The following is a 14,208-nucleotide window of genomic DNA, read 5'->3' on the forward strand; positions in this document are numbered from 1 at the left end:
TTTGCTTCTTCCCCATCTTAACACTTTTTATTTTTCTTGCCAAAGTGGCCTAGGAACTCCAACACAATGCTGAAAAAAATTAACAAACATCCTTGTCTTATCCCTGATCTTAGGGAGAAAACAGTCAGTCATATCCATTATATATAATGCAAGCTGTAGGTTTTTCAGAAATGGCCTTTGTCAGGATGAGGAAGTTCCCTTCTATTCCTAATCATCAAGAATGGCTGTTGGATTTTGTCAATTTTTTTTCTGCATTTGAGATAATCCTGTGATTTCTGTCCTTTATTAATATGGTTTATTACATTGATTGATTTTTGGATGTTAAACCAACTATGTATTCCTAAGACAAAGCTCACCTGGTTACAGTGGATAATCATTTTATGTATTCCTGGCTTCCATTTGTTTGTATTTGGTGGAGGACTATTGCATTAACATTTATGAGGGATTTTGGTCTCTAGTTTCCGTTTCGCAGAACATCTTTATTTGATTTTAGTGTTGTAATATTGCTCTCATAGAATGAGTTGCAAATTTTTCCCGTTTCTATTTTTGGGAGAATTTGTAAGGAATTGGCATTAACTCTCTTCCAACTACCTCACTGAATTCACTAGTGAAGCCTTCTAGTCCCAGGCTCTTCTTTTTGGGAGGTTTCGGGATGACTGATTCAGTCTCTTCCACGTCTACGCAGATTTTCTATCTCCTCTTGATTCCATGCCTGTAGCTTCCATCTTTCCAGAAATTTCTCCATTTTATGTTATCATTTGTTGTTATACAACTGTTCAAGTTATTAGCTTATAATCTTTTTAATTTCTATAAGGTCCATATGCATACCTCCTCTTTCATTACCGGTTTGAACTGAAGTCTTTTTCTCTTGGGCAGTCTACCTAAAGGTTTGCCTTTCTGTTGATCTGCCCAAGAACCAAATTCTGCTTTCACTAATCTCCTTTATTGTTTTTCTATTCTCTATTTCATTTATTTTCATTTGAATTTTTAGTATTTCCTTCTCTCTGCTTGCTTTGGGTTTAGTCTGCTCTTTTCCTATTTTCCTACAATGGCAGATGAAGTGGTCGGTGTCTTTCTTCTTTCTTAAAATATGTTTATAGCTCTAAATTTCCTCCCAAACACTACTATCAATGCATCCCAAAGATTTTGAACATTATGCTTTTGTTATCATTCGTTCCAAAATATAATCTAATTTCTCTTGTAATTTCTCCTTTAACCCACTGATTATTTAGGTTAATTTCCACATATTTCTGAATTGCCTAAAGTTGCATATTCTGCTGCTGTTGCATGGCCTGGCCTATAGATAATGTACTGGATCTATTTGGTTTGTGTTTTTCAAGTCTTCCACTTCCTTGTTATTTTGTCCAATTGTTCTATATCCATTACTGAAAATGAAGTACAACAGTCTACAATTGTGTTACTTTGTATATAAATTAGTTCACCACTTTTATAGCTTTCTGATGGACACATATGTCATTATAAATTCTCCTTCTTTGTCTCCAATAACAATTTTTGTCTTAAAATTATTTTCTCTGGGGGCACATGGGTGGCTCAGTCAGTTGCATGTCTGCCTTTGGTTTAGGTCATGATCCCAGGGTTCTGGAATCAAGCCCTGCAACAGGCTCCCCACTCAGCGGACAGGAGGCGGGGACACTGCTTCTTCCTCTCCTCCCCCTGCTGTGCTCTGGCAAATGAATAAATAAAATCTTTTAAAAATTATTTTGTCACTGGGCGCCTTCCTCTGCCTTCAGCTCAGGTCATGATCTCAGGGTCCTGGGATCAAGCCTCACATCAGGCTTTCTGCTCAGTGGGGAGGCTGCTTCCCCCTCTCTCTCTGTCTGCCTCTCCGCCTACTTGTGATCTCTGTCTGTCAAATAAATAAGTGAAATCTTAAAAAAATTATTATTTTGTCTGATATTAGCATTATTAGTAACAAAATCAGTATTGTAAATATTTGTCTGATAACCCTATTCTCTTATTTTCAACCTACTGATTACATCTTTATATCTAAAGTGTATCTATTCTAGAAAGCATTCAGTTTGATCTTGTTTTTTTATCTGGCCATTTTCAACAACATGGATGGCACTAGAGAGTATAATGCTAAGTGAAGTCAGAGAAAGACAAACACCAGATGATTTCACTCATATGTGGAATTTAAGAAACAAAACATCATAATGAGCAAAGGGAAAAACAGAGACAAACCAATGAAAGACTCTTAACTACTGTTGGTTTACCAGAAGGGAGCGGGTGGAGGAACGGGGATTAAAGAGTACACTTATCATGATGGAAACTAAATAAATGAGTGGAAAACTTTAAAAATAATAATAAAGTATGTCTATTATAGAAAGCATATAATTTGATCTTGTTATTTAATCCATTCTGCCAATATCTGCCCTTGATTGGCATGCTTAATCCATTTACATTTAATATACTCAAGTGGGATTTGTATCTCTCATTTTGATTTTTGCTCTGTATATCATGTGTTTTTTGTTCTTCGATTCCTCCATTACTGCTTTCTTTTGTTTAAATAGGTATTTTTCTAGCGTACCCTTTAAATTCCCTTGATGTTTCATTTACTACTTAAAAAAAAAAAAGATTCATTTGACACTGAGAGAGAGAGCACAAGCAGGAAGAGTGGAAAAGGGAGAAGCAGGCTCCCCACTGAGCAGGAAGCCCAATGTGGGGTTCAATCCTAGGACCCTGGGATCATGACCTAAGCTGAAGGCAGACACTTAGCCAACTGAGCTTACCCAGGCGCCCCTCATCTACTATTTTTGAAAGCTATTTTCTTAGTGGTTACACTAGGGATTACAATTAGTACCTTACTTAATTTAAACACAGTTTGGACTAATGTTAACTCAACTGCAGTATCATACAGGAAATCTGCTCTAACATATCTTGTTTCCTCCACCCTCATCTGTCCTATTGTCATACAAACTTCATCTGCATATACTGTGCACCTATCAACTTAAAACTGTAACTACTCCATTATGCAGTTATCTTTTAAATCAGAAGAAAAAAGATGTACAAAGTAAAAATACATTTCCACGGTCTTTTGTGTTTATTGATGTAGTAATTTTTAACCACTTTACTACTTCATGTGTATTTTAGTTTCTGTTTAGTGTTCTTTCATTTCACCCTGAAGAACTCCATTTCTTATTTCTTGTTGAGCAGGTCTTGTTGAGACGGTCTGCTAGCAACAGATTCCTCTTGGGTTGTTTACTTGGGTGTTATTTACCTGGGAATGTCCCTCATTTTTATACAATAGTTTTGCTGGATATAAAATGCTTTGGTGGCGTTGTTTTGTTGTTTTTGTTTTTCTTCAGCACTTTATATATACCATCCTATTCTCTTTAGGACTCCATGGTTTCTGCTGAGATGTTAGATGAGATGTTAACTCCTAATCCTATTGTGAATGTCCCTTTCACAGGATGAGTCTTTTCTTCTCTTGCTGCTTTTAAGATTCTGTTTGGTTTCTGACAATTTGACCAATGATGTGTGTAGACAGAGATCTTTTTGAGCTTCTCCTATTTACCAAGCTTCTTGAATATATAAATTAAAGTTTTTCATGAAATTTGGAATGTGTTTTGTTCTGACTTTCTTTAAGTAAGCTCTACATCCAAACTGGAGCTCAAACTCATGACCCTGAGATCAAGGGTCGCATGCTCTACCTACTGAGCCAGCCAGGTATCCCTGGCTATAATTTCTTTAAATATTCTTTCCACCCCTTTATTGTTTTTCTCCAGGCCTTCTGGGACTCTGCATGCGTGCTGGTACATGTCATGATGTCCCATGGGTCTCTGAAGCTCTACTCATTCTTCTATTTATTCTTCACACTAGATAATCTCACTTAACATATTTTCAAAATTTCTGATGGTTTCTTTTGCCAGCTTAAACCTATTGTGGAGTCCTCTCTAGTGTACTTTTTTCTTGTAGGCACTGTATTTTCATCTCTCGAATTTCTATCAATATTTTCTATTTAGTGAGACATGGCTGTCATTGTGTTCTTTAATTCTTTATATCTCATTTCCTTTGGTCCTCTCAATATATTTTTAACAGGTTATTTCAGGTTATTGCATAATAAAGCACAACATTTGGGCTCTCTTCTCGACAGTTTCTATTGATTTTTTAACCTATAAAAGGAACAAACTTCCAAATTTCTTTGCATGTCTTATGACACTTTATTGAAAACTGGACATTGACATAATGTGGCTAACATGAAAATGAGATTCCTCTCCCTCACCAGGACAAGCTGCACTTCTCCTCTAGCAGTCTTCAGAACTGACAACTTTCTGTTTAATGTGTGCCTATCCCCTTCCATTTTAAGCTTCCTGAAGGGCAGGAAATTGTTATTACTCTAAGCCCAAGCAACTTATCACAAGGAGTGTTATCTGCTACTTTTGGAATAATCTATTAACTCTAATTCTGAAGGCAAAAAGTTATTATCATTAAAATATATGTTCAGGAATTTGTTCTACCAAAAGAAAGTGACCTTTGTGAGGTAGGTCAGGACACCAATCATTTAGACAAATGGTACCTAGATTCAGAGCCATTCATTACACATGAGCACTCAAGGTATGAAATCAGTCTGACACACTGTGAGAGGTCAAAAATTCCAAAGAGTTCCGAATCGTAATTTTTTCTAAACGGGCATCTTAATTCCATGTTTCTCTTATAGGTTAATGTAAGAACTTTAGTGATTATATAAGGGAACATTAGGATACTTAAAGAGCTACTATGCTAATTTTTTTTAAATTAACAGTGCTTTCAAACAACATGGATTACTAATCTGTTTCCTGACACACTTCTTTGTATTTCTTGGAATATTCCAAATTTCATAAAATTTACTCAGAGAACAAATTTCACAGAAACTGTTATTTCGAACAAAGATGGAAAGGAGCTCTATAAAGAGAAACTCAAGTGTATTCAGTTCAAAGAATCAAGATCTAAACATTCATTTTCATCTCTACTAACCTATCATTATTAGATTATTTCTTTAAAGAAAAAGTAGTACGGGCACACCTCATTTTATTGTGCTCTGCTTTATTACACTTCACAGATACTGCATTTAAAAAAAAAAAACCCAAGTTGAAGGTTTGTCGCAACCCTGCTTCAAGCAAGTCTATCAACACCACTTTCTCATTTGCTTGTTTTGTGTCTCTGTCATATTTTGGTAATTACCATGATATTTCAAACTTTTTCCTTATTAGATTTGTTACAGTGATTTGTGGTCAGTGATGATACAGCTCACTGAAAGCTCATATGATGGTGAGCATTTATTTGGCAAAGTAATTTAAAGTATGGTGTGTAAATAGTTTCTTTAGACACAATGCTTTGCACACCTGACTACAGTATAGTGTAAACATAACTTTTATATGCACTGGGAAATCAAAAAATTTGACTAGCTTTACTGTGAGATATACATTATTGTGGTCATCTAGAATCAAACTCACAGTATCTCTGAGGTGTGCCTGTACTCATGTCAATGTATAAATGGCTGGTAATCAACATAATGGCAAAATCACTCTCCTAGAACTCTTAATCTCATTCCGGTGGATCCCCTCATCCATCATCAAATACACATATCATTATAGTATATATATCTAAGCGCACACACACACACACACACACATGCATACACACACAGAGAAAAGAGCATTGTACTGAAAAATTGTCTTATCTTCAAAAGATATATTTTTCTATTTGCACCAATTCCACTGCCCTTTTAAACTTCTCTGACAAATCTAAACCCCCTTTAAATCTTCTTTTGGAACAAGGCTAAACATAAATATACACAAATGTTCCTCCATTACCTACAGAAAATTGCCTTACACAGATCGAATAACTTTGATTTCTATTAATCATCTTTGAATTATGTAAATTAATCATCTGACATTTTACTATGAATGTAGTGATGGTGTTGACTTAGTTTCAATTCAAAAATCAAGGATTTTATTATCCTACAAAACATATCTAGAGTTCAAAATATTTAAGGGGGGTTAAACAAAATGCAAACATTTAATGCAACATTAAGCATGTGAAATAAAAACTTGATTGCCTAAAGAAAGCATGCTATGCTGTTACCCTGGTGACAGGTTAAAAAAGGGATTGTGAGCTGAATAGCTGTATGATATGAAATTAAAATGTTTCACATTGAACAATCCAAAATGAATTGGGAAAGGTTAGAGTAGAGGAGAGAGAAATCAATTCTCCAATGGCAGTGGTGAATGGAAACGAAGTCTGAATAGGATTTGCCAGTGGGGTGCAACAGCTGCCAAATATCCTGCAGCCAAAGAATTACAATAACCCTGATGAAGTGTGCAAGAGCTTCTGGAATCATTGCAGGGAACAGAGAAATTCTCCTGCAATAATGAGGCGATTCTGTCTTCCGTTCAGTTGTTATAGTGGAATCAAAGGAAAAATATTTTTAAATGTAATATTTAGCAAAAAAATATATAAATAAGACATCTTAGCCACTTAGTATTATGTGCTCAACCTCACATAGATGTCCGAATCATCCAGGACGTACTCACGTTAAGTAACTAAAAAGAGCGTAACAGAGACAGATAGTAAAAGGTAAGCAAGCTTAAGGCTAATGACTGAATTAACATTTTCTCCTTTTGTTGCTTTTGGGAGACTGATTTGCTCAAATGAAAGCGGGTCCCTTCCAAAGGCATACTATGGCTATGTGTGTCTGTGAGCATACACGCAAAGTACTGCTGGTTTAATTACACAGTCAGTTAGGAGGACTCCATGGCCATTAGGAAGCAGCTTACCTGAGGGAATATATGAAACAAGTATGTATAAAGTTGTCCTTCATTGTCAGAGATGGTGTAAGTGTGTTAACAGTCTACTATGTCCTTTTCCACAGAGACATTTAAGTAAAGGAACCAACCACTACTGTACAGCAATATTGCTTCTCCTTGGCAACTATTTTCACATGGCTGTTCATTCTGCTTCTTTCCCCAGCTATTTTTCAATGCTTGCAGTATTTTAAAACCTCAAACCTTGATATCTAACTGAAAACTTAATAATAGGTGAGTAAATTATAAATCCACAACCCGGAAAGGAAGGAAGAGTAAAAAAAAAAAAAAAGATAATTGCATGTGTTAGGTAAAAATCACTACAAAATTGATTCTCTATTTTATCAGGAAGCCAGAGAAGGGAAGAAAATACGAGTATGAGTCAGGTGAACGTACCTTTCCATTACACTACTCTGGTGAACAGTGAAACCCAGGGCAGGCTCTGCAGCCCCATCAATGCCCCTCATACATTCTCCTGGGGATCAGCTCCCAGGGGTAGTGAAACGCTGACTCCACATGCCCAGAGCAATCTCCCCAAAAGCGGACACGACGTGTTTTAAAACCTGTCAGGCTAAAGTCTTTTCATCGGTGTTATCATTGGCCACAGTGAAGGAGTTCCTTTTCCTGAGTCTTTCACCTGCTGAAATCTCAAGGGAGGTACTAGAAGCTTTAAGGAGCAACCAGAGAGTCAAAGGGTCTTGTTTGACCTCATGTAATTCACTTACATCAGTGCTGGGAAGGGGTGGGGGGATGTCAGGAATCATTCAATCCAGCACCGCCACTTCTCAGAGGAGGAAACTGGAGTCAAATGTTGAAGCATTTGTATGGAGACTTGTGCCGCCTGTAAACTGGGGAGCAGGGCTGGGACCAGAATCCTGAGTCCGGCCGCCTCATTCAGTGCCGGTTCCGCTGCACATGCCAAGCACCGACATTTCAGTGCCCGTGAAGGAGCCAAAAGAACCAAAGATGATATAATTTTCCTAGCCAAACTGACTGAAGAGAGGGACTGCCATAAATAAAATAAGCCAGACAGAACTCCTGGTACACATCTGAAGTGTTTTTAAGAAATGTGGCGTACACAATCTCACTCTGCACTGCAGGGACCCTAATATACCACATTCCCTAACTGAAACTAATTCTCTGGGTTTATCAATTTTGTAAGAACAAGGTTTCCTATTCTATGCTCATGTTTTCCAAGATACTAATGTTGTAGAGTCTTTGAAAACCACTTTTTCAAAAACCATTTAATTCGGCGAAATGTTGACCATCCTTCCAAGCAGAATGGCCCATTTTCTGTAAAATCAAAATAAGACATTACAAGTACGTCTATTTTAAAAAGGCAAATCCTTTTAAGAGTTGCTGGAACTTACACTCTCCCACTTTCTCTCCTCTCACTTGTTCTCGATCCCCCTTCAAATCCACCTTGAACCACCACTTCCCACACAACATTCTCAAACACTGCCCTTGTCAAGGTCCCCTATGACCTCCACGTTGTTAACTTCAATGGTCAGCCGTCATTCTTCAAATATGCCGCATTTCAGTTGAACGCTTCTGCCTCCTTGAACCCTTTCTGCACTTGGCCCTCTGAACTTCACCCCAGACTACTCTCCCGCCCATCTTCTCTGCTGTCCCTTCTTAGCCTCCCTCGCTGGATCTGCCTCACCTTCCTGACCTGTTATTGTGGAGTGTCCCAGGGCTCAGGCCTAGGACCTCTAGACCTAACCAGTTTCCCAGCTTCCCCTCTTTCCCCCTTAGAGTCATTTACAACACTGCAGCCACAACACTCTTGTTACTACATATGGTACGAGTTCTTTGCTCAAGACTCAGCAAGGCCTCCCCATTTCACTCACTGAAAACCCAAGTCCTTCCCACAGTCTACCCAAACCAACACCAGCGCTACTACTGTAGCTTACTAAGTCCTCTCATTACATTGGCCTCCTTGCTTTTGTCAAACAAGTGGGGCATACTTTGACCTCAGGGGCCTTTGGGATTATTTTTTGGTTTGAGTTTTTTCAAAGACTTTATTTTTAAGTAATCTCTACACCTAATGTGGGGCTTGAACTTATAACTCGAAGATCAAGAGCTGCACGCTCTACCCACTGAGCCAGCCAGACACCCCAACCTGTGGGGCTTTGCATTTGCTTCCTCCTCTAACAGGAAGGTTCCTCTGCCAGATGTTCATGTGACTAGCTCCCTTCCTCCACTAGATCTCTGCTCTAAAGTTCATCTTCTCATCCTGCTACTCTTTCCTGCCATCCACTTCCCTGTGACCCAAATTAAAACTCCAACTACCCCACCATCCACCTCCAGGATAATCTATAGCCCTTCTCTGTTTTATCACCAAAATATTTATCATCATTATCATTCTCATATCACACAGCTTACTGACCTGTTTTGTCTATCTACCATCTGCTTAAATGTAGGCTCAGTGTGGGTAGGATTTTTTTTTTATTTTTTTTTAAGATTTTATTTATTTGACAGACAGAGATCACAAGGAGGCAGAGAGGCAGGCAGAGAGAGGAGGAAGCAGGCTCCCTGCTGAGCAGAGAGCCCGATGCGGGGCTCGATCCCAGGACCCTGAGATCATGACCTGAGCCGAAGGCAGAGGCTTTAACCCATGGAGCCACCCAGGCGCCCTGTGGGTAGGATTTTTTTTAAAACATCTCATTCCCTGCTAAATCATCTAAACTTTCTAACTCAACTCTCTCAATAATCAATAGATGGTATTAAAAGAAATGTGATTATTCTTAATATCTGTGTATGACTCTCTTATTCAAAATGGAATGGAAGAACACATCCTTAATGCAGGAAAAAAAAATATTTCTTACCAATTGCTAATATATCTTGATACTGAAACACTCAGTGCATTTCAGCTAGTTAAAAATAAAGCAAGCATGCATCATGGCCATTATCCTTGAAATAGAATCTTTGTCATTAGGAATTCTAAAAAAGAAAATTGGCAAGGATAGCTAAAATTAAATGGGCATATTGGGTATTTTATAGGTCACTGGACATTGACAAAAACTCTTTAAGAACTACTATTATCTCCACATTACAGATAAGGAAATAGAGTTCAAAATAAATTAAATAACTGATACTAAGATAATAGCTGGGGACTGGCAGAACCAGGGCACATCCAAGTCCCTGGCATAGAGGCCTTTGCTCTTAAACATGAAACCGTACTGAAGCTCTCGCAGAGGGGGAGGCATGGAGCAACTGGAAAATGTGGGGGCCACTTTAGCTGATGGCTCCACATCTGCTCCATACCAGAAAATCAGTTCAAGACAGTCATGATCATCCAATTCCCTTTGCAGTAACTGGCTTAGGAATGGGCAGGAGTTTTACTTCTGTGAAGTAACTGGTTGGGGAACAGCTGGGAAGGGTGTCCTCACTTAGAGACAGACATAATCCTCCGAACCTTATCTAGATCTGCTCCCGGAGCTTCCACAGCGATCCCGCACAGCCTGACGGAAGAGCCGCAGAGAGAAGAAAGGGAGGCTGAGAGAACACGGCGCCGGCAGATGAACATGCTGAGCTTGGTCGTTTCTCCCCTCTGAGCTCCCTGTTCACTGTGAGGTGAGAACTGCGGTCGGTCTGAACAGGGCTTTCTGTTACCCAGAAGCATCCCAAGCGATTCAGAAGGTTATAGGCTTGCCCCTCTTGAAATCGAGTAAGAAAGTATTATAATGGATTTGTATTTGAGTTTAGGAAGAAGAGTTATCACAAAAGAAATGCAACTAGTAATCAAACTCAACGGTAACAGAAAGAACAGTGGCTGCCAATGAGGGTGGAATTTCAGTTCTACAAGATGAAAACCTTCTAGAGATCTGCTGCACAACAGTGTGCGTATAGTTACCATGAATGCAGAGTGTATTTAAAAATGGTTAAGATGGCAAATTCTGACTTTTTTTATAATTAAAAAAAAAAAAGAAATACATCATTAGCTTCTCTTTACCAAATAAGTACTCATTTTAAAAATGAGGAAAAGATCCCAACCATAACACAACATATAAACAATTTAAGAATAATGACACAAAGACATAAACTAAGAAAAACAAGAGATCAACAATAAGAAATTCTAACACTCTAATGAGGGAAACAAAGAGACTTCGATAAATAGAGTCGTATATTTTTTTAAAAACTTCAACGTTTGATGTCTATCCTACCCAAACTTACTATAACTTTAAGGCAATTCCAATATCAAAGTGCCTTCAAAGCTCAGCTAGAAGAATGATCAATAAATTTTAGAAGAAAATAATAAATTATTAATATAAGGAGAGAATGACAAATGAAAATAAAGAGAAAAATTTGGAAATCAGGCCATAATATATTTTAAGAATTTTGCATAGAATCAATGTAACATTTATAATCAATAAGGAAAGGACAGACAAGTGAATAAATGGAACTAATTCTAACAAAACAAAGAAAAAGAGACAAACTGAAAAACAGACTCTTAACTATAAAGAACAAGAGAGGAGGCGGGTGGGGGGAGGGGATTAAGTACACTTGCAGAGACCAGCACTGAGTAATGAATGGAATCGTTGAATCACTATATTGTATTTCTGAAACATACATAACAATGTATGTTAACTATACTGGAATTAAAATTTGAAACAATGGAACTGACTTTCCTGGTTAAATACATGAAAAAGTAAAATTAGATCTCAACTTCGTCACCCTACACAATAAATTTAAAATATGAAATACTACTGTAATAAAGGAAAACTACAAAAGAATGGAAAAAGAATACAAACAAGTACTTCATATAACCTTACTTACGTCTTTCACAGGAAAAAGCAAAATAAAAAACCACAAAGAAAAAGAATGGTCTTAGTAACATTAAAAACACACCCTACAGGTGTCCCACTTGCTGGACTGTAATACAAGACATCTCATTTATTTCAATGAAGAGAATTAGACCCCAAATTCTACTTTCTTAGCATATTTATAGCTATCTGATATAAACAAAGGGATTTCTTATTCTTGATGATTTTTGTTTATCCATAAAGCATTTCCTTGGTCTTATACTATAATATAGAATTCATTTTTTATTTCTTTATAACAAACTAGGTAGAAGAATTTGGGTACTGAAACATTATACAGGATGAATTATTCTCACAAAAACTTTATAAAACAGTACAGAATACACACTATTCCCACTTTACTTAAGCTTACAGTAAAGTAACATACCTAAGGTCACATTACTAATAAATATACGTATATTTGTAACTAAATACCAGACTTCTAACTCTTTCCACTAAACCACAGAATATATTTATGTAACATATGTATACCTACTTAGATGGGGGGGGGGGTTGTGCACATGCACAAATCACATAAATGAAAGAAAGAAGGAAAGAGAAGGGAAAGGGAAGGGAGGGCATCAGGGAAAAGAGAAGGGAGAGGAGAGGGAGAGAGAGGGAGTGGGTACATAAGTACACACTGACTATTACTGACTGAATGTTTGTGTCCTCATTCCAAAAACTCCTATGTTGAAGTCTAACGCACATTGTGATGCTATCTGAAGGAGGGGGCTTTGGAAGGTACTGGGTCATGAGAACATTCATGAACAGGACTATGCCCTTGTAAGAGGAGGCCAGAGAGCTAGCTTGCCCTCCTTCCACCATGTGAGGATATAAAAAGTGGACTTTCAGCAATTTAGAAAGGAGCCCTCACCGGAACCCAGACAGGGAAGCACCCTGATTTCAGACTTCCAGCCTCCAGGACTGCGACAAATAAACATATGGTATTTAAGTCACCCAGTCTACGGTAACTTCCGAGAGTGGCTCAAACTGACTATGACGTTCATGTATATTTCCTTTTTTTGTTTGTTTTAAGATTTTATTTATTTATTTGACAGACAGAGATCACAAGGAGGCAGAGATGCAGGCTGAGAGAGAGGAGGAAGCAGGCTCCCCGCTGAGCAGAAAGCCTGATGCGGGGCTCAACCCAGGAGCCTGAGATCACGACCTGAGATGAAGGCAGAGGCTTAACCCACTGAGCCACCCAGGCGCCCCTCATGTATATTTCTGTCTTACTATTCTTGGGCATATGAAGAGATACTACTTTGAGGAATCGGTTGGAATATTTTATAAATAAAAGGTTGCCAAAGCACAAATGAAGAAACCCATTTATAACCCACATGTAAGTGAATTCCAGAAGAATTAAAGAATTCGATATTGCTGATTTTGCCAATAGCTCACATGGAAGTGTTTAGGAATTTAAAGATTTATTTATTTATTTTAGAGAGAGGGAGAAAGATACGGAGATCAAGAGCCGGGGAGAGGTGGGGAGGCAGGGGCAGAGAACCGACAAGCAGACTCCCACGGAGCACAGAGCCTGACATGGGGTTTGATTCCAGGACCAGGGGCTCACCTGGCCACTCAACCAACCAAGCCACCCAGGTGCCCCGTAAGTGTTTAGGAATTTGATGAACATGTTCTCTGAGAAATGGTGATAAGTACTTATAAAGAAAGAAAATGAAGCAAACAAGCAAAAGCAGCCATGAAATTTTGATGAATTTACCCTGTATCTGTGGTTAAGAAAAAAAAATAGTGTTATAAAACCCATGGAATCAACATTTACTTTGAAACACCTTAAAATAGTTTTAATATATAAAAACAGACAGCACTCCCCACAACCACCTCAGTGTAGCTCAGCCTTGAGGACTGATGCCTTATCAGGAGTCAAGGGCTTATGCTGAGCCATACTCCCTGCCAACTTCTTATAACAGACAAGGTAAGTGAATGCAAAACAGTCCCCTGCTGGGAAAGGGATTTGGTCCCCAGCCATTCTACCACCAGGAAAGTTGGCACAGCTCTCCCAAAAACTAATAATCATTACAGGACAAATTAGGCAGCTGAACAGGTAATAATCATGGAATTAGGAAATATAAGTGATGAAGCTTAAAGCCTGGAGGACGCCTTACTTAGCTACCAGATCTAACAAAAGAGAGCAACAGGTGCAGAAATCACAGGGGGAACGGCGGAAGTCGAGAAGTTTAGAGAAAGCCCAAGGTGTTCTCGCTAGCACCTGAGAAGGCTGCGATGGCAGAGGAGGACATGCAAGGGCCTCGCTCAGAAAAGTAAATCCTGACCTGCCAATGGCATTTGGACCTAAGGAAAATAGGCATCTTGAGCAAAACTAAAGGAAAGATCACTAAAAGGGACTAAATTGTTTCCTTGACTAATTTTTCCTCTCATCATTATCTATTAGTGCAACAAATTATTAAATCAAACCACAACACCGACAAAATCACTTTAGCTTCAGATAACATGAAGTGATTGTTTAACACCGCTTTCAAGGATTCATTTCTGTCAACAGTAGTGTTTTGGAATAATTAGCATGTACTTGATGCTAAACTGTGTTTAGCAAATTTATTTATGGTTATCCTAAGAAAAACTGC

The 14,208-nt window shown here is 38.2% G+C and overlaps 1 protein-coding gene across 2 annotated transcripts in view; it reads right to left on the reverse strand.

Moving 5' to 3' along the window:
- The window catches only part of PCCA (propionyl-CoA carboxylase subunit alpha), a 403,819-nt gene that overhangs the window by 155,287 nt on the left and 234,324 nt on the right, over positions 1-14,208 (reverse strand). The gene's annotated exons all lie outside the window — the stretch shown is intronic.

This window comes from Martes martes, assembly GCF_963455335.1.
Source record: "Martes martes genome assembly, chromosome: 3".
In the NCBI taxonomy this organism is placed as follows: domain Eukaryota; kingdom Metazoa; phylum Chordata; class Mammalia; order Carnivora; family Mustelidae; genus Martes; species Martes martes.